Genomic DNA, 22,648 nt, shown 5'->3' on the forward strand with positions numbered 1-22,648 from the left:
TCCAACAATACCGCGGAATCAAGAAGAGACTAAGGAGGGCAGCAAAACGCACATCACCGCCCACAAAAACTTTTGTGTTCTACTCGAGAAGACATCTACGCATGAACCTAGCTCATGATGCCACTGTTGGGGAAAGTCGCATGGGAAACAAAAATTTTCCTACGCGCACGAAGACCTATCATGGTGATGTCCATCTACGAGAGGGGATGAGTGATCTACGTACCCTTGTAGATCGTACAGCAGAAGCGTTAGTGAAAGCGGTTGATGTAGTGGAACGTCCTCACGTCCCTCGATCCGCCCCGCGAACAATCCCGCGATCAGTCCCACGATCTAGTACCGAACGGACGGCACCTCCGCATTCAGCACACGTACAGCTCGACGATGATCTCGGCCTTCTTGATCCAGCAAGAGAGACAGAGAGGTAGAAGAGTTCTCCGGCAGCGTAACGGCGCTCCGGAGGTTGGTGATGACCTTGTCTCAGCAGGGCTCCGCCCGAGCTCCGCAGAAACGCGATCTAGAGGAAAAACCGTGGAGGTATGTGGTCGGGCTGCCGTGGAAAAGTCGTCTCAAATCAGCCCTAAAACCTCCGTATATATAGGAGGGAGGGAGGGGACCTTGCCTTGGGGCTCAAGGAGCCCCAAGGGGGTCGGCCGAGTCCAAGGGGGGAGGACTCCCCCCCCCAAACCGAGTTGGACTTGGTTTGGTGGGAGGGAGTCCCCCTTCCTTCCCACCTCCTCCCTTTTTTTTTTCTTTTCTCTTGATTTTCTCTTCTTGGCGCATAGAGCCCTTTTGGGCTGTCCCACCAGCCCACTAAGGGCTGGTGTGCCACCCTCAAGGCCTATGGGCTTCCCCGGGGTGGGTTGCCCCCCCGGTGAACTCCCGGAACCCATTCGTCATTCCCGGTACATTCCCGGTAACTCCGAAAACCTTCCGGTAATGAAATGAGGTCATCCTATATATCAATCTTCGTTTCCGGACTATTCCGGAAACCCTCGTGACGTCCGTGATCTCATCCGGGACTCCGAACAACATTCGGTAACCAACCATATAACTCAAATACGCATAAAACAACGTCGAACCTTAAGTGTGCAGACCCTGCGGGTTCGAGAACTATGTAGACATGACCCGAGAGACTCCTCGGTCAATATCCAATAACGGGACCTGGATGCCCATATTGGATCCTACATATTGTACGAAGATCTTATCGTTTGAACCTCAGTGCCAAGGATTCATATAATCCCGTATGTCATTCCCTTTGTCCTTCGGTATGTTACTTCCCTGAGATTCGATCGCCAGTATCCGTATACCTATTTCAATCTCGTTTACCGGCAAGTCTCTTTACTCGTTCCGTAATACAAGATCCCGCAACTTACACTAAGTCACATTGCTTGCAAGGCTTGTGTGTGATGTTGTACTACCGAGTGGGCCCCGAGATACCTCTCCGTTCACACGGAGTGACAAATCCCAGTCTTGATCCATACTAACTCAACTAGCACCTTCGGAGATACCTGTAGAGCATCTTTATAGTCACCCAGTTACGTTGCGACGTTTGATACACACAAAGCATTCCTCCGGTGTCAGTGACTTATATGATCTCATGGTCATAGGAATTAATACTTGACACGCAGAAAACAGTAGCAACAAAATGACACGATCAACATGCTACGTCTATTAGTTTGGGTCTAGTCCATCACGTGATTCTCCTAATGACGTGATCCAGTTATCAAGCAACAACACCTTTGTTCATAATCAGAAGACACTGACTATCTTTGATCAACTGGCTAGCCAACTAGAGGCTTGCTAGGGACGGTGTTTTGTCTATGTATCCACACATGTAAATGAGTCTTCATTCAATACAATTATAGCATGGATAATAAACGATTATCTTGATACAGGAATTATAATAATAACTATATTTATTATTGCCTCTAGGGCATAATTCCAACATGAGCCACTCCGGAAGAAGAATTGAAATCACTATGAACAAGAATAAGAATTATGTTATGCTTATCCTTCATCAAGTTTAATTGATGACAAGCAACGGATTTAGCATAACACTTATTCCTCTTGAAAGAATCTTGAAGAGAGAGATAGATATGCACCACATGAAGCATAAACGAAGGAAGCACCGGTAAGAATTCACAATTGAATGGGAACACCACGAATTAATGGAGAAACATGAGAATGAAGAGCGCATGAGCCAGCTGAGAGAAAACTTGAAAAAGGCGCCTGAATAACCGAGAGACGAACGAAGAGACAACAATTAAGAAGAATTGAGGATGAAGCTGAAAGCTGAGAACGAAGAATCTTCTAAAATGATGGCCTTCGCAGGATCGAGAATGAAAACAACTCAGAAATGCACCGGATAGGAAGAAAGGGATTACTCATGATTGGAACAATTAAGATGATGGCACCAAGCTGAAATGATGAATCTACTAGAGAATAAACCAAGATTTGAGTGAAACACTCCTTCAGATTTCCAAACTGAGAATGATGACGAGAAACAGCACCACGAATAACTGAGACACTCCGGAATAAAGAAGAATGCAAGGTTGAGCCAAATATGAGAATAATTCGAATAGATCTTAAAGAAAGAATATGACTGATGAAATTCATACTTGCGTCATAGTTGAAAAGAATTAAAGATCTCTGGATGATTAAAAGAACCAGACAAGATCCTGGGAAAACCTGTGGGTTATGGGCCCACTCAAAGAAACCACCGTTGAAAAGATTGCTAGAAAGAGAGATATTGCACCGGTAGAAACAAAAACTTGATGAGGTTAGCACCTCGAAATAATTGAAGGATTGAAAACCAGAACTTCTGAAATATCTTTAACACTCCGGATAGAAAGAGAGAGGAATTAATAAACAAGATAGGCTGAAAGAATTTCCAACATGAAAGAGAATTACAAGGATAATTAGGATATGATGAACACGGATAGCTGAATTAAATTCACCGGAAAAGATGACAAGAATGAATAAAGATGAACACGAAGCTCCTGAGAATCTTCACAATGAATTACCAGGTAAGAGAGAAAAGAACAGACAGCGGAAGCACAACGAAAAGAAAACTCTTAGATGAAAAATGAATCACTTAAGAAAAGAGTGGGAGGGCGGGGAAAAACAAAGACAACATGGGACAGATGAGACAACTCCGGAAATAATTGAGAGAATGATGTGCAAAAATTAGAGAGGATTTAATTCACTTGAGGGGAAGCACACCGGTTAAAAAGGAATTAACATGACGACTCCGGTTAACAAGAATTGACAAGACAACTGATTAAGCAAAAGAATTGGCATTCACATAAAAATATGAGAACACCTCTTGGAAACGATCTGAAATCACCACTTGACATCGAAGCAACTTGAATTACCATATTTAAACAAAACAAAGGGTGAGGCTTATGAAACAAGCCAGAACAAACTCATGAGAAAGATTTTGTCCGATATTTTCGTGGACAGGATCGCACGGGCTTGATTTTACAGTAGCCATCAAGTGCAAGGCAGTGCACCCGACATACGAAGCGTCCCCGAGTCGTAGCAAGCTACAAGGACTCTTTAAGACACAACGTGTACTGCTGTAAGTCGACCGTGAACAAACGAATCCACTAGATGTCGAACCCCAACCTAACATCATGCATTTGTTGGAAGATTGTCCTATAAGCAACTACTTGAATTCCCACCTATGAATTCCCGAAATATCTGGTCATGCAATCTGGTACACGGATACAAGGAGTAATAACACACAACTCCTATACTAACCCGTCACCTGTATCACATCCGTCAACACACAACCAGAACCTCGGACCTTCATCTACAACAGACCCTCGTGATCACAACGATACAAAGTATGGCAGTACTCCCGAACAATCTACACCAGTACTGGGGACATCGGGGTTATGTCGCCACTACTAGTATTGAAGCAATTACGAACATCCTTCGTTCTTAGATACCAAGAAATCTGAATGATAACGATGTGCTCAAGAATCCCCTGGAGCTCAACTCCCCGGAAGAAAATCAAGTCAGACAGGAGGCACCAAGACAGAACTCCATCACATCGGCATCATATAGATTCCAAAAATATCCGCGTGATCCTAAATTTTTTTTGAGTGGGAAGAGGAGTAGAGTAAATTATTACGTCAAGATTCCTCACCAGAGCATAGAAGAGGAGAAAAAAGAGTCCTACTCTCAAATATATAACTAGACTCAAAGTATTTTTCACTAGACTCGACTCGACCAAGTTCGATCAATCAAGGGGGCTCCTAGGTCAGTACTGCTCTGATACCAACTTATCACGTCCAAGATGCAACCCTATCCTCAATTTGGCATGAAGGCCTCGTCAGGGATAGAAGCGCATCTCGTCGTGTCGCAAGAATGGATATCGTTACAAGTACATGTACTGAAAAGATGAGTTATATATAGAATTGGCTTACACTCGCCACAATCTACATCAGAGTCACATCAGTACATTACATAATCATCAAGAGTAAGAGCAGGGTCCGACTATGGACGAAAACAAACGAGAAAAATAAGAACGACGTCCATTCTTGCTATCCCAGGCTGCCGGCCTGGAACCCATCCTAGATCGATGAAGAAGAAGAAGAAGAAGCAACTCCAATGAACAATCAACGCGCTCGCGTCAAGTAACCTTTACCTGTACCTGCAACTGGTGTTGTAGTAATCTGTGAGCCACATGGAACTCAGCAATCTCATTTCCAAAGGTATCAAGACTAGCAAAGCTTAATGGGTGAGGTATGGTTAAGTGGTGAGGTTGCAGCAGCGACTAAGCATATATTTGGTGGCTAACTTACGAGTACAAGAAATAAGAGGGGGAAGATCTACGCATAGCGGACGTGAACTACAGATGATCAAATGAATGATCCTGAACACCTACCTACGTCAGTCATAACCCCACCGTGTCCTCGATCGGAGAAGGAACTCACGAAAGAGACAGTCACGGTTACGCACACAGTTGGCATGTTTTAATTAAGTTAACTTCAAGTTATCTAGAACCAGTGTTAAACAAAGTTTCCACGTTGCCACATAACCGCGGGCACGGCTTTCCGAAAGATTTAACCCTGTAGGGGTGCTCCAACTAGTCCATCACAAATTACCACAAGCCGCATAGAAATCCTCAATCGCGAAGCTCGCGATCTCGTCGGATTCCCTAGTGGAAAACCTCAACTCTGAGATTACCCAAAGCATCACCGGAATCCCGATGCACAAGATATCTCGTCAAAGGTAAAACTAATCCAGCAAGGCCGCCCGACGTGTCGACGATCCCGATAGGAGTCGCGTACCTCGTTCTCAGGACACGACGGATGAGCGATGGTTACCACGCCAAACGCCGAGTTGCCCCGGGTAGCGTTAATAAGCTGCTCTGTTTTGGACCAACACTCATGAGGAGCACTGGCCCGGGGGTTGATTAAAATAGTCCGCGGGTGGCGGCGGGTCCCTATGCAATTTTATTAGGTGATTAGGCAAATGTAGTACCAATGTTGGGCCTTGCCAGACCAGCTTCAATCTAAAACGAATTATCAAGGGGGTCCCCATAACAACCCCGATCGTGTTAGGAGCGCTCAATTATGGAACATAACACCAGTAGCATTAAATATGGTGATAAAACAAGGAACCCATGCTTTCGCATGGAAGCATCTGCTCCTGCAACTAGCAACGCTATCGACAGGGTTAAGCAAGCGGTAACATAGCCAATCAGTGGTTTGCTAGGTCGAACAGGTCGAAGGTAATCATGGCATTGTTGAGAGGCTGAAATTTAACAAGTGGTAGGCAACGAGACATAAACGATAGAAGCGGTAAACTAGCATGGCAATGATAGTAATGATATCTGGGGAAATGATCATCTTCCCTGAGATCCCGCTTGGAAGAAGAACGACTCCGTGAAGCAGACGAACCGACGTAGTCGAACGGGTCCTCACAATCCGGCACGCTTGCGGAACTCTATCGATACGGAGGGAAATGGAAACAAGCATCAACACACGGAATTCACCACACGATGCACAACACATATGATGCATGAGCAGCTGAATACATGCAAGACACGGCAAGACAATTCACACAATCAAACACTACACATTAAGTGAAGTTCAATATGCAACGAGTTGCATATTGATGAAACTCCACGTTTATTATTTAGTTCCATCCCGATTAGTTACACGGCAATATTAAATGTGGTTAAACATGGAAAGAGGTGAAACGTAATTAATCTACCTATCTAGGTATTTTAAATGAGGTCGGAAATGACATATAGCACCTCCGAAACGACCTCACATGTTAATTTACAATTCTGTCCAGATCTGAATTAACACCTTTAATTAGTTGTTAAACAGCAAAACAAATAGGTTCACGTGATTCTACGCATCGAGGCAAGCAATCTACACATAAAGAACATCTCCACCGGAGCTACGGTTCAAAAGATACAAGCACCGCAAGTTAGGATGGCATGAATGCAAAATGTGTGCAATGACGGTCACGAGCACTTCAAAATATTCAACCAGCAAGATAAAATAAAACTACATGAGTTTCTAAGCAATTTTCATGTAGGTCACGATCAAAACGGAGCTACGGTTCGAAAACTACGAGCAAAACAAGAAATCACTACAATCTGCCAAAATCAGCCACATAGCGTTTACTACGCCCCACAACTACGGCTACACAACTCCGATATGCTCAAGCAAGACATGGCACGGAAGAGGGCAAGAAGCACTACTACAAACAACTAACAAGAACTGTCATGGCATCATGGAACACTAGGGAAAGAAGTCACAAAATGGCTTCCCACATACTATTTCAGACTTAGTGAAAATAACACCTCATGAAAGTGCAGTTTTCAGCCTGAAGCTATATTGATAGCAGCAAAATCCTAAGCTACAGGTCTCCAAATATCTTGAAAATTACCAGCATGCTAGAGAAACACAAGGGGTACAACTAACTCCATTGGACCAACCTCAAAAGAGCTACAAAACAAAAGATAGAAGCAAGACAAGACAGCAACAAAATAATAACAGATTCCAGACTTAGAAATTTTTTAGCACCTCCAAATCAGCACTATTTCTACCAACTTGAGAGCAAGCAAACAACTCCTAAACATGCATTTCTATTGCAACCAAAAATACAAGGGGCTAAACAAAACATCCAAGATCAACTCTCTAGTTGACAACTAATTCAAATGAGGCATGGAATAAATCCTACGAATTAATCAAAAGGCAACATAGGAAAATATCTCGCGAACTAACTTACTCGAAAGCTAAAACTAATTGATTTTTCTACCCCGGAAACATATAAAATATGTGGGGTTTGCAACACAAAATAAAGCCGCACAAGAATGCGAGATAATATCCTATACACGGGAAAATAAACTACCGGCAAATCCCTACACGTAAAAATACAAATGAACGCTCTAAAATGCATGCAAAATGATTCCTAAAACATGGGCATTTAATTTACGACATCCGAGCAACCCGGTCTTGCGCGAAAAATGAATACGACGTCTATCCTATCTAGACAGCACGCTAATCTATGCATTTGACATGTCAAACAACGACAAATAATTATGCAAGTTTTATAAACGGGTTCTACGCGTAAAATTACATGAAAACCATATGCTACACGTTCCGATCCGACACACGGAATAGAAACTACGGGCATTCGAATATACGTTATTTTTCTGGAATTTATATTAATTCCGAAAAATCCCTAAATTGCTAACGGGCCTAATCAGTCTACCGGGCCGAAACAACAGTGAGCGCTACATAGATATCATGCACGGGGGGGGGGGGGGGGATAGAGGCTCACCTCGGGAAAAGGCCTCTTGGGCTGGCCTGGTGCAGCAAAGGTGGAGTGGCCTCGGGGGTGAACCGGCCCAGGCTGTTGGCGCTGGGCTGCGGCTGAAGCAGGCCCAGGCGCGGCGCTGGCGAGCGAGGCCCAGACGTGGCCCAGCTGCGGCTCGGGTCAACGGGGCCACTCCCGATCCGATCTGGATCGGGGCTCCCAGGCGGCGGCACTGCTGCCTTGCAGCGGGCATGGCGACCGGCGAGGCGGCTGGCGGCGGCGCTACCGGCGCGAGGCAGCGGGCTGCACGGCGCAACGCGACCGGAACGAGGAGGCCTATGGCGGAGCAAAGGCTGCAGGGGCGGCCAGGGGCTCCTCGGGCGAGGGTTAGTGGATCGGGGATCCGGTGGGTGCAGGGAGGCGAGGCTCTGGCATGGCGGCCGGAAGAAGGCGGCGGCTGGCGACGGCGACCGGTGCTGCTGGCGGCGGGGCACGACAACTCAGGAAGGCGGTGCTCGGCTGCGGCACGAGGCGCGGGGAGCACGGGAGCACGGGAGGCGGCGGCTGGCAGCGGCGTGCCGGATGGGCTCGGCGGGCCCGATCTGGGCCTGGCGGGCCGGCGGCGCGGGGGAGGAGACAAAGAGCAGGTGGGAGGCTAGGGTTTCGGGTAGGTGGCATGGATTTCGAGGCAGAGGGGGAGTGGCTCTCTAATTAATGGCATGGGGGCTATATATAGACAAATGGGGGGCTCGGTTAACCGGAATCGCGTTCCGGATCCAACCGCGGGGTCGGATTCGGACGATTCCGAACGCGGGTATGGGTACGCGGCCGTGTAGAGGGGATATCCGGAGACGAGAGGGAGAACGGGCGGCGCGGCACAAATTTTAAAACACCGACAAACGTCCGACGGTAGACCGATTACGGTGCCGCTACGGTCGACAGTTCGGGTACGAGACGGACTCCGATCGCGACGAAATTTGACAGGCGGCCTAGCTATATATACATAAAACCGCATGACAAATTCCAGCCCAATCGGAGAAAGATTTATACACGCTTTAAAAACAGAGTTACGACAGTGCCGCGGGCGCGTGCGTGTGCGGTCAGGCTCGGAACGAACAACGACGAGAACCGGCAACTAACAACGGATGCAAGTTTTGAAAACGGGCGGCAACGGAGACGCCAATGCAATGCAGATGATGCGCATGATGCGATGATGATGCGACAAATATAAATAGACACACGACGAAAACGGAAAGAGAGGGGAATCTTCTGGAACGTCGGCATCGGGCTGTCACAACTTCACTGGATTTCCATGATCATGCGTTGTGTTACTTCAGCAAGGTTTTCTGTCAAGCTCAATGGAGGTTTTTCGAGATGCTTTCTACCATCACGTGGACTAAGGCAGGGAGACCCCTTATCGCCTTATCTCTTCTTGTCTTGTGTGAAGGGGTTTTCTGCTTTATTGAAGAGAGCACAACAAGAGAAGTGACTTACATGAGTGAAATTTGGGAGTACTGGCCCCCATGCAACACATCTCTTATTTGCGGATGATAGTATTGTTTTTCTCGAGGGATCAAAGGGGAATATGGAGACACTTAAAGAGATCCTTGTCAAATATGAGAAGGCCTCGGGTCAAAAGGTAAACCTGCAAAAATCATCAGTCTTTTTTGGGAAGGGAAGCAAGAAAGGTATGAAGGAGCAAGTGAAGAGTGTAATAGGAATTCAATCTGAAGCTCTCAGTGAACGGTATTTTGGACTTCCATCACTGGTTGGGAGATCCAACGATGGCACTTTCAAGCATGTTAGAGAATGCTCCAAAGGAAAAGTTAGTGGATGGAAGGGACAAGGGATGTCTAAAGGAGCTAGAGAAGTCCTAATAAAATCTATTTTGCTTGCGTCGCCAACCTACACCATGAGTTGTTTTCACCTCTCCAAGAAGATGTGTCGGAACCTTACTTCAATCTCTTCAAAATTCTGGTGGGGTGCAATGAATGGTGAGAGGAAGGTGCACTGGTGTGACAGCTCGAGACCGACGCCCTAGAAGATCCCCCTTTTATTCCGTTCTCATCGTGTGGTTTGTTTCCCTATTGCATTCATCATCGCATCATTCGCATCATCCGCATTGCATCGGTACTCCATTGCCGTCCGTTTTCAAACTTGCATCCGTTATTAGTTGCCGGTTCTCTCCGTTCTCGTCGTTGTCCATTTTGAGCCCGACCACACTCGCACGCGCCCGCAACATCGTCAAAACCCTATTTTTAAAAGCGCATATAAGATATTCTTGGATTGGGATGAAACTTGGTGTGCGGTCTTATTTTAATATAGGTAGGCAGCCTGCCAATTTTCGTCTCAATCGGAGTTTGTTTATTACCCGAACGGTCGACCATAGCGGCACCGTCTTCGGTTTATCGTCGGACGTTTTTCGGTTTTATATATCGTTGCCGGGTCGCCCGTTTTCCCTCTGATCCCCACCTAGCCACTCTAGACACCCGTCTAGCCCTTCTATTCCATTCTCGCGCTCATGGCCGCCCGATCGCGATCCCGTGGTCGAAAGCGGAGCTGGATTCGGGTAACCCTAGCCCCATTTGCTATAAATAGACATCTCCCCCTTCCTTATTTGGACAGCCAGCCCTGCCTCGAAATCCGCGCCGCACCGAAAGCCTAGCCTCAGTCACCTCCACCTTCCACCTCTAGCCACGCGGGCCTGCAGACCCAGATCCGGCCCGCCCGGGCCCGGATCGAGCCGCCAGCCCCGCTCGCCTCGAGCTCCAGATCGGAGGTCCTCCCGATCCAGAGCCCCCTGTCCCGCCTTCGCAGCTGCCTGCCACCGCGCCTCCCTCGAGCTACCCCTGCTGGCCGGTCACCGGCAAGCCGCCGGAGAGCCCCTCTTCGCCGTCGGCCACCGGTGCCCAGACGCTGGATCGCGCCGCCCTGTCCCGCCGCCATGCGCCTCCTGTCGGATCCGACCAGCTGCTGGGTCCCGCTGCCCCGGCTAGCCTCGACCAGATATAGTAGTCGTCGGCAGCCCTCCACCGCCAGTCGTCGCGTCATTCTGCTTGGTCGCCCGACCCCAGCTGCGTTTCCCTTCGTTTGTGCGCCGGCCTGCCGCCGCCATGGATGTCCTTGAGCTGGAGGACGACAGGGCCAGCGACGCCCCGCTCCCTGCCCCCAACCATCGCATGGGCCGGCCAGTGCCAGCGACACGTGGCCCAGCGCGCCACGGCCCAGCCTCCACGCCTCCCCGAGCCGGCCCGCTACATCCACCTCCCCCGAGTCGGCCCAAGAGCCGCGGTGAGCCCTAGACACCCCTTCTTAGCTATCTTGCGCCTTGTGCACGTTATGGTATTATTGCGCCCATGTCCTGTTTTGGGCCTGTAGCCAGATTCGGCCCAGTAGGTCTTTTAAAACGTCCTGCGATTTAATTCTTTTTCAGAAAGTGCATATTTTAAAATGCCCGTAGATATTAAGCCGTGTATCGGATCGCGGCGAATGTTATATGTAGCTTGTGTAGTTTGTCGCATAGAATTATATTTTGTAACTTGCATGTATGTTTGGAGTGGTTTGCCCTGCCATTTGCCTAGAATTGCGTGCTGCCTTAATAGGTAATTGCCGCGTAGATATTTTTGTGCGCGTCCGGATTGTTCAAATCCCATTGATAAAATGTGCACGTTGTCCGTGACCCTTTGCCATGTATTTTAGAGTAGTTGCTTGCATTTTTGCATGTAGGTGCCATCGATAGTTTTGCTATATCTGTTTAGGCCTATTCCCGCATTTAATTATTGCGCTAGTTTTATTTTTCGAACCCCACATATTATATATGTTTCCGTGATAGAAAATCCGTAGAATTTAACTGTGGAATTAGTTTTACCTTTCGAGTAAGTTAGCATGCATGATATTTTACCATGTTGCCCTCTTGTCTATTTTGTGAGATTTATTCCGAGCGTGATATGCATGAGTTGTGAACTAGAGACAAGCCCTTGGATATGTATGCTAGCCCCTGGTAATTTTGGTTGCAATAGAAATCCATGTTTAGGTGTTGTTTACTTGTTGCCAACATGCTAGGAAATAGTGCTGATTTGGAGATGCTGAAATATTTCTAAGTCTGAGATCTGTTATATTTTGTTGTTGTCTTGCCATGAGTTTTGCTAGTGATCTACAGCTCCTTTGGGGTTCGTGCAATGGAGTTAATTGTAGTGCATAAGATTCTCTAACATGCTATAAATTTTCATGTCATTCGGTGCCCTGTAGCATATAGTTTTGCTGCTGTCAATATGCCTTCAGATCGAAAACTGCACTGTCAACAGTGTCATTTTCACTAAGTCTGAAACTGTATGTGAGATGCCATTTTGTGAGTTCTTTTCCTAGTGTTACATGCTGCCATGCTAGATGTTATTAGTAGGGTGTTGTAGTGCATCTTGTCCTCTGATGTCTCATGCCTTGTGTGAGCATTTTAGAATTATGCAACTTGTTGTTGTAGGGTGTAGAACATGTCATTTTGATGTTTTGGGAAGATTGTAGCTATTTCTTGTTTAGCTTGTAGTTGTTGATCCGTTGCTCCGTTTTGACCGCGTCCTATATAAAACTTTCTTAGAATCTCGTGTAGGTTCTTATTATCTTGATGCTTGTGTGTTTTGGAATGTTTGTGGTTGTCTTGCATACATATTGCATTCATGCCATCATATCTTGCGGTGTTCGTATCTTTTGAACCGTAGCTCCGTTGCAGATGTTCCATATATGTAAATGGACTAGAATGACGTGTAATTTCACGTGAACCATCTTATTTTTGCTGTTTAACAAATATTAAAACATGTTAGTTCAGATCTGCACATAATTCTAATTTAACGTTTGGGGTCGTTTCGGAGATGATGTCGTTTCCGACCTCATTTAAAATGCCTAGATAGGTAGACTAATTACGCTTCACCTCTTGCCATGTTTAAAAACATTTAATATTGTCGTGTACCTAAACAAGAGTGAACTAAGTAATTCGTATGTAGAGTTTTGTCAATATGCAACTCGTTGCATATTGAGCTTCACTTAATGTGTATTGTTGGATTGTTGTGATTGCCATGACTTTCCTTAGACCGTTAATGCATCATATGTGTTGTGCTTTATGTCGTGCATGTGCCGTGGTGAGTATCATGTGTTGATTCTTGTTTCCGGTTTGCTTCCTCTCGATAGAGTTCCGACCGCTTCGGAGAGTGAGAATTCGTTCAACTACGTCGGTTCGTCTGCTTTACGGATTCGTTCTTCTTCCAAGCGGGATCTCAGGCAAGATGATCATTTCCCTAGATACCATTACTATCATTGACATGCTAGTTGTTTCATTTCTTTCGTTATGTCGCGCTGCCTACCACGTGTTAAATGCGAGCCTCTCAACATTGCCATGAAAAACCTTCAACCTTCTACAACCTAGCAAACCACTGTTTGGCTATGTTACCGCTTGCTTAACCATGTGTTAGTGTTGCTAGTTGCAGATGCAGTTGCTTCCATGTGATAACATGGGTTCCTTGTTATATCACCCTACTAAATGCTATTTAATTTAATGCACATATATACTTGGTAAAAGGTGGAAGACTCGGCCTTTCTAGACCTGTGTTTTGTTACACCTTTGCCGTCTTAGTTTTGGCTACCGTTGTTACGTTCCATAAATGAGCGCTCCTAACATGCTTGGGGTTGTTATGGGGACCCCCTTGATTTTTGTTTTGGGATAAAACTCGTCTGGCAAGGCCCAACTTTGGTACTGCATTTGCCTAATAACCTAATAAAATTGCATAGAGACTTTTCGGACCCCGTGGATAATTAATCAACCCCCCCGGGCCAGTGCCCCGCATGAGTGTTGGTCCAACCTATCAACCGCCGGTGGCTACTAGGGGCAACTCTGTGATTGGCCTATCGGAAGTTTGGACAATCCGTCGTGTCCTGAGAACGAGATACGCGGCTCCTATCGGGATTGTCGACACGTCGGGCGGCCTTGCTGGACTTGTTTTACCTTTCTCGAGCGTCTTGTGCGAGGGATTCCGAGGATGCTTTGGGTTATCTCGAGGTTAAGGTTTTCTAATAGGAACTCGAGGAGATCACGGGTTTCCCTGATCGAGGTCATTCTGTCGCAGTGCGTGGTAGTTTGTGATGGACTAGTTGGAGCACCCCTGCAGGGTTAAATCTTTCGGAAAGCCATGCCCACGGTTATGTGGCAACGTGGAAACTTTGTTTAACATCCGGTTCTAGATAACTTGAAGTAATCTTAACTAAAACCTGCCAACTAAGTGTGTAACCGTGACTATCTCTTTCGTGAGCTCCTTCTCCGATCGAGGACACGGCGGGGTTATGTTTGACATAAATAGGTGTTCAGGATCATTCATTTGATCATCAGTAGTTCACGTCCGCTATGCGTAGATGTTCCCCCTCTTTTATTCTTGTACTCATAAGTTAGCCACCTCAAATAAATGCTTAGTCGCTTGTTGCAGCCTCACCACTTAACCATACCGAAATGAGATTGTTGAGTCTCGTGTGGCTCACAGATTATTACAACACCAGCTGCAGGCACAGGTAAAGAGTTACTTGATGTGAGCACGATGATTGTTCTATTTGTAGTTTCTTCTTCTTCTTCTTCATCGATCTAGGATAGGTTCCATGCCGGCAGCCTGGGATAGCAAGGATGGACGTTGTTCTTTTATCGTTTGTTTTCGTCCGTAGACGGACCTTGCTCTTCTTCATGATGATTGTATGTATTGTATTGATGTGACTCTGATGTAGCTTGTGGCGAGTGTAAGCCAACTCTTTATACTCATCTTTTCAGTACATGTACTTATAACGATATCCATTCTTGCGAAACGACGAGATGTGTTTCTATCCCTGTCGAGGCCCTCGCGCCCGAATAAGGATAGGACCGCATCTTGGGCGTTACAACTGGATTGCCTGGCAGAAAATGTGTGCTAGCAAGCGGAATGGGGGAATGGGGTTTAGGGATCCTGAAGCTTTCAACCAAGCGTTGTTGGCCAAGCAAGCATGGAGGATTCTACAAGTCTCGTCCTCCCTGTGTGCGCGAGTGCTTAAAGCAAGGTATTTCAAAGAGGATACGATCATGTCTGCCACATGCCCATCGTCTGGGTCTTATACTTTTAGGAGTATTCTACATGGCCGAGATTTGCTTAGGGAGGGATGATACGTCTCCAACGTATCTATAATTTTTGATGGTTTCATGCTATTATCTTGTCAGACTTTGGATGTTTTGCATGCCTTTTATATATTTTTTGGGACTAACTTATTAACTCAGTGCCAAGTGCCAGTTCATGTTTTTTTTCATGTTTTTGACCCCTTTCAGAGGAGATTTTATAACGGAGTCCAAACGGAATAAAATCGCCGAAAAGAATTTTTCTGTAATGGAAGAAGATCAGGAGACTTGAGAGCCAAGGCAGGGTAGCCCCAGGGGGCCCACAAGCCCTCACCCCGCGGCCAGGGGCGAGGCCGCGGCCCACAGGCTTGTGGGCCCCCTGGACGCCCTCTGCCCTAGGGGTTGCGCCTATATATTCCCTAAAAATCCAAAAAAAATCAGGAGATCATCGAAAGTACTTTTCTGCCGTCGCAAGCTTCTGCCTTCGCAAGATCCCATCTGGGGCACGTTCTGGTGCCCTGCCGGAGGGGAGATTCGGACACGGAGGGCTTCTTCATCAACACCATGACCTCTCCGATGATGCGTGAGTAGTTCACCATAGACCTACGGGTTCATAGCTAGTAACTAGATGGCTTCTTCTCTCTCTTGGATCTTCAATGCAAAGTTCTCCATGATCTTCATGGAGATCTATCTGATGTAATCTTCTTTTGCGGTGTGTTTGTCGAGATCCGATGAATTGTGGATTTATGATCAGATTATCTATGAATCTTATTTGAGTTTCTTCTGATCTCTCTTATGCATGATTTCATATCCTTGTAATTCTCTTCGAGTTGTGTGTTTTGTTTGGCCAACTAGATCTATGATTCTTGCAATGGGAGAAGTGCTTGGTTTTGGGTTTATACCGTGCGGTGACCTCACCAAGTGAAAGAAGGGGTAGCGAGGCATGCATCGTGTTGTTGCCATCAAGGGTAAAAAGATGGGGTTTTCATCATTGGTTTGAGATTATCCCTCTACATCATGTCATCTTGCTTAAGGTGTTACTCTGTTTGTCATGAACTCAATACACTAGATGCATGCTGGATAGCGGTCGATGTGTGGAGTAATAGTAGTAGATGCAGAAAGTATCGGTCTACTTGTCTCGGACGTGATGCCTATATGTATGATCATTGCCTTAGATATCGTCATGACTTTGCGCGGTTCTATCAATTGCTCGACAGTAATTTGTTCATCCACCGTGATATTTGCTATTTTGAGAGAAGCCTCTAGTGAAAACTATGGCCCCCAGGGTCTATTCCACACCATTTTTTCAGCCTTACACTTTTTACTTCGTTGCACTTTCTGCCTTCAGATCTCACTTTGCAAACAATCTTGAAGGCATTGACAACCCCTTTGAAGCGTTGGGTGCAAGCTTGTTTGTGTTTGCGCAGGTACTGTGGACTTGACGAGACCCTCCTTCGGGATCAATACCTTGGTTCTCAAACTGAGGGAAATACTTACTGCTCGTGTGCTGCATCACCCTTTCCTCTTCAAGGGAAAAACCAACGCTAGCCCAGCCTCCGTCAACGTGTCAATTTCTGGCGCTGTTGTCTGTTGCCGTAGCAGAAGAATTTCTGGCGCCGTTGCCGGGAGGAAGATCAAGTCAATAACTCATCCAAGTAGGTGTCGCAAACTCATCTCTTGCATTTACTTTGTTTGCCAGTTGCCTCTCGTTTTCCTCTCCCCCACTTCACAATTTGCCTTTTTCGTTCGCCCTTTTTCCTCGCTTGCTCTTTGTTTGCTTGTGTGCTCGTGTGCTTGCCGAAGTCACCATGAATGAAAACACCAAACTTTGTGACTTCTCGAATACTAATAATAATGATTTTATTAGTACTCCGATTGCTCCCGCCACTAGTGCGGAGTCATACAAAATCAATGCCGCTTTGCTGAATCTTGTTATGAAAGAGCAATTCTCCGGCCTTCCTATGAAGATGCCGCATCCCATCTCAATACCTTCATTGAGCTTCAAGATATGCAAAATAAGAAATATGTGGATAATGACGTGATTAAATTGAAGCTTTTTCCTTTCTCGTTGCGAGATCGCGCAAAAACTAGGTTTTCTTCTTTGCCCAAAAATAGTATCGATTCTTGGGATAAGTGCAAAGATGCTTATATATCCAAGTATTTTCCACCGGCTAAGATTATCTCTCTCCATAATGATATCATGAATTTCAAGCAACTTGATAATGAACATGTTGCACAATCTTGGGAGAGAATGAAATTAATGATTAGAAATTGTCCCGCTCATGGCTTGAGTCTTTGGATGATTATTCAAATATTTTACGCTGGCTTGAATTGCGCTTCTAGAAATATCTTGGACTCCGCCTCAAGTGGAACGTTCATGGAAATCACGTTAGGGGAAGCCACAAAACTCCTAGACAACATCATGACAAACTACTCTCAGTGGCACACTGAAAGGTCACCTACTAGTAAGAAGGTACACGCTATAGAGGAAATTAACTCGTTGAGTGCTAAGATGGACGAGTTAATGAATTTGGTTTCTAGTAGAAGTGCTCCTTTGGATCCTAATGATATTCCCTTGTCTTCTTTGATTGAGAGTAGTAACGCTAGCTTGGACGTTAATTTTGTTGGTAGGAATAAGTTTGGCAACAACAATGCTTTTAGAGGAAACTATGTTCCTAGGCCTTTTCCTAGTAACTCCTCTAATAATTTTGGCAACTCCTACAACAATACTCATGGAAATTACAATAGATTACCCTCTGACCTAGAGAGTAATACCAAAGAGTTCATCTATCTTAAAAGATTTTCAATGCGTCCATAGAGGAAAACCTACTCAAAATTGACGATTTGGCTAAGAGCGTTGATAGAATTTCTAGTGATGTTGATGCTTTGAAAGTTATATGTGCTCCTCCCAAAATCAACATGGATGAAACTTTGAAAGCTATGTGTGTTTCCATGATTGAGAGCCAAGAAAGAACCGCCAAAATTCGTGCTAGACATGAATGGCTTAAAAAGGCGTCTTCTCGTGATGAGAATCACGAAGATCTTAAAGTGCTTGGTGTGACTCCCATTGAATCTTTGTTTTCTTGTGTCAAACCTAATGATTATGGGGCTGGATATGAATCCACTTTGGTTGAAAAGTGCCCCAATGATTCGGAGTCCATCTATCTTGATGCTAAAAGCATTGAAAGTGGAGTAGAAGATGTTAAAACTTTGAGTAGTAATGAAATTACTACTGTGGATTTCAAGGAATTCAATTATGATAGTTGCTCCTTGATTGAATGCATTTCTTTGATGCAATCCATGTTAAACTCTCCACACACTTATAGCCAAAACAAGGCCTTTACCGATCATATCGTCGAAGCTATGATAAAATCTCTTGAAGAGAAACTTGAATTAGAAGTCTCTATCCATAGAAAGCTTCATGATGAGTGGGAACCTACCATCAAAATCAAAATCAAAAACTATGAGTGTAATGCTTTGTGTGATTTGGGTTCTAGTGTTTCTGCGATTCCAAAGTCTTTATGTGATGTTCTAGGTTTTAATGAGATTGAAGAGTGTTCTCTTAATTTGCATCTTGCTGATTCTACTGTCAAGAAACCCACGGGAAGGATTAATGATATTCTTATTATTGCAAATAGGAACTATGTACCCGTGGATTTCATTGTGCTTGACATTGATTGCAATCCTACATGCCCTATTATTCTTGGTAGACCTTTCCTAAGGACTATCGGTGCTATCATCGATATGAAGGAAGGGGATATTAGATTTCAATTTCCTTTAAGGAAGGGCATGGAACACTTTCCTAGAAAGAAAATAAGGTTTCCTTATGAATCCATGATGAAGGCCACTTATGGTTTGAGCACCAAAGACGACGATACGTGATTCTATCGCTTTTATGCCTAGCTAAGGGCGTTAAACAATAGCGCTTGTTGGGAGGCAACCCAATGAATTTATCTTTTTATTTCTGTTTTGTTGCGTCCACACCATCACAATTCTTTTGTGATTGTGTTTTTTGTGTTTCTTTTTGTGTTTTGATCCAAGCAAAACCTTTATGACTAGTCTTGGTAATGGTTGTTTGATCCTGCTGGAAAAAGACAGAAACTTTACGCTCACGAAATGATTTTTCATTTTTATTTAGAAAGAGCTTTTGAGTTGATTCTTTTTTTCTTCTGGTTGATATGCCTTTTTCCCAGGCCGTCGTAATTTTTCAGATTTTTTGAGGTACGAGAAGTATACAAAGTATACAGATTGCTACAGACTAGTCTGTTTTTGACTTATTCTGTTTTTGTTGAGTTGCTTGCTTGTTTTGATGAAACTATGGTTAGTATCGGGGGGTACTAGCCATGGAAAAGTGAGAATAGAGTAGCGCAACACCAATATAGATAGAATTCAAGGTTTCTATAGTACCAAAAGAAGTGGTAGTTTGTTTTCTTGTGCTAATGTTATCACAAGTTTCTGTTTAAGTTTTGTGTTGTGAAGTTTTCATGTTTTGGGTGATGTTCTCATGGACAAAGAGATAAGGAGTGGAAAGAGCTCAAGCTTTGGGATGCCCAACTCATCCCAAGCCAAATTCAAGGACACCCAAAAGCCTAAGCTTGGGGATGCCCCAGGAAGGCATCCCCTCTTTCGTCTTCAATCCATCGGTAACATTACTTGGAGCTATATTTTTATTCACCACATGATATGTGTTTTGCTTGGAGCATCTTGTATCTTAGGAGTCTTTTCTTTTTGTTGTGTCACAATCATCCTTGCTGCACACCTTTTTGAGAGAGAGAGAGACATGCACTCATCGTGATTTTGCTAGAATGCTCATAGTGCTTCACTTATATCTTTTGAGCTAGATACTTTTGCTCATAGTGCTTCACTTATATCTTTTGAGCTAGATAATTTTGCTCTTTGTGCTTCACTTATATCTTTTAGTGCACGGCGGTGCGTGATTTGGTAGTTGGCTTATGCTATGAAAGTAGTCCCAAATGTGATAGGTACCCAAAGAGGATGCAAAAACCTCCATCTTCATGTGCATTGAGTAGAAAGAGAAGTCTTGATTCCTCTCAGTTAGTTTTGAGACATGGATTTGGTAATATTAAGAGCTATGTTAGTAGGGTGTTCTGAATCTATAAATACTTGTGTTGAAGTTAGTGATTCCCGTAGCATGCATGTATGGTTAACCGCTATGTTAGGAAGTCGGAGCATAATTGATCTATTGATTGTCATCCTTTGTGTTGAGGTCGGGATCGCGCGATGGTTAACACTACCAACCCTTCCCCTAGGAGTATGCGTTTAGCACTTTGTTTCGATTACTAATAAAAACTTTCGCAACAAGTATGTGAGTTCTTCATGACTAATGTGAGTCCATGGTATAGATGCACTTTCACCTTCCACCATTGCTAGCCTCTCACTACAAGAAATATGCTCATACATGACGTTTTTTAAGATGTTGTGGATGAATTCGTCATAAATCTATGACGATTTCATCCGAGATCGTCGTAAACCGTTTGAGCGGATCAAATCTACATATAAATTACGACGATGTGAGTCAAAAACGTCGTAACCGCATAAGATGAGATCGTCATAACTTTTACGATGATTATAAAAATGACGTAATATGTTCTAACAATGTTGACATGTCACTCGTGGGTCCATTCTATGTCACGTGCCAAACCCACCTAGTTTGTTAAGCAACCTACTATTCTGTCATTCCAAAAATTCTCGAAATTATTTCATAAATACTTTGGATCATATATTACTCAAATATGGGAAAACCCTTCCTACCATAGTTCAAAAAGAATTCAGCAATATTCATTTTCCTATTCTGTTCAAAATAACACTTTGTGAAGGAAGTGCTATTTCGATTTTTTTTGATTGCCCTCAAAATTATTGGGCACTCTTTCCTATCCAAATCTTTGCCTCATGAAAACTTTCGTAATCATTTGCCTAGTAGATTAACATTGGAAAACTTTTGATGTTTATTTGATTAAATAGATAATTTTGTACCTATAAATTATTTTTGGGAAAAATAAAAAGCAAACTATAATGCATCTACAGTTCAAATTTGACCCGCTTCCAGCTGATTCACCGAAAAATTGTCTTTTCATGAGAGGTGGATAAAAGATTTTAACACCCAACCATTTGGTCAATTGTGCATTTAATATGGCTTAGTATTTCAGAAAAATGATTTGGTACAATTTTGAAACAAATATATGGTATTTCCTTCATAAAAAAACTCATTTTGGACACTTGAAAAATGGAAAATGATTTTTACATACAAGGAAAATGAAAACTTCCTTAATCAATGTTGTTTGCCATTCCAATACACAACCTTATACACAATATTAGATCATTTGAACAAACTATGCCATGAATGTGACCATAAGATTGATCATAGATGAAAAGAAAAGAAGAAAAAAACACATTTACGTAAGCTTAATTTTCATTGGTGGAGATGTTTGTGCCATGGATTGATGACATGGCACATATCCAACCATCCATCCATCCATCGACCCACCCACAGCCCAAAACCTAACTCTACTCCTCCCGTCGGTCCCCTCTCCCCCTCCCCCGATTCAGATCTAGAGTTCCAGACCTCGCCGCCGCCACCTACCGCAAGCCAATCTCGCCACCCGCGCCCGCGTACCACCACCCGCTCACCGCGCAGACCCCATCGCTGGCGTGCAGCAGATCCACCCCTAGTCCATCTCCGGTGACTCCCGAGCCCTTAAGGGTCGCTCTGTCTTCTAGATGGCCTCGAGGGCAACCAGTTCTTCCTCAACCTCACCAAATCTGGTATGAATCCTCCGTCTCTCTCAATCTGCGTGTGTAGGTGCTTCCTCACCTCATCTCGTCTCTTTCCCAGATCGACAAGATCTCACTCTCCACCTCGCTCCCCACCCAGCGGCTCGGTCGCATCCGCTTCTCTCACCTGGGCATGGCGAGTTTGACCAGAAGCATGACGAGTTTGACTAGAAGCATGGTGAGTTTGACCAGAAGCATGGCGAGTTTGACCAGTGGCCGGAGGTACAGTTGTCTCTCCCCCCTGTTTTGATTTAGTTTTGGTACATAGCTGTTTCTGGTGCTTGTCTCCGAAGCTCTGTGGGATTGATGCTAATCGTGGCGGTGCAGGTCTATGTTCCGGTGGAATCCCTGAGATCCAAGGAGGAGAGGAAGAGGAAACAGGGGGTCGCGTCTTCAGATCCTCCTGTAAATGCTCTGCGCATCATTTCTTGTTTCTTGTTTATTTGTCTGATTGGCAAAAATGTGCCTGACTCCGACATATGGTGAAATTCATTGAGAAACAAGCTGCATATGAACTGAATCTCACATGCTTAAATTCGTTGAGAAATCAAGATCATGTACTTCTTTATTGGCCTGGACGAAATGTGTTTATTTATGCTTCCATTCACATGTTTCAGGGTTCGGTCATAGTTGTCACAGCAGCAACGACCGAAAGCAGCAGCTCTTGATCCCTTTCTTTGCCACATTGGCCTGTACCAGACTGTTTCTGCACAAGAGCGGCTTGGAATGAAATCAAATGGCTTGTTTGGTAACTTTGGTTAGGATGAATGTTCAGCATACACAGAACTTGTATGAATCGCTCGTCCACGCATGATTTACTTTTCTGTTTGGAAGAATAATTGTGTGTGACAAGCAGGAAGGCCGAGCCAGTACCCTGGGCAAGCTGCCTGGGCTCTCACTCCAGGCGAGCTGGTGTTCCAGCTGCCGAGGGGATGGGTTGGAAGAACGAGCAAGGTT

This window comes from Hordeum vulgare, chromosome 7H, assembly GCF_904849725.1.
Source record: "Hordeum vulgare subsp. vulgare chromosome 7H, MorexV3_pseudomolecules_assembly, whole genome shotgun sequence".
Classification (NCBI taxonomy): Eukaryota; Viridiplantae; Streptophyta; class Magnoliopsida; order Poales; family Poaceae; genus Hordeum; species Hordeum vulgare.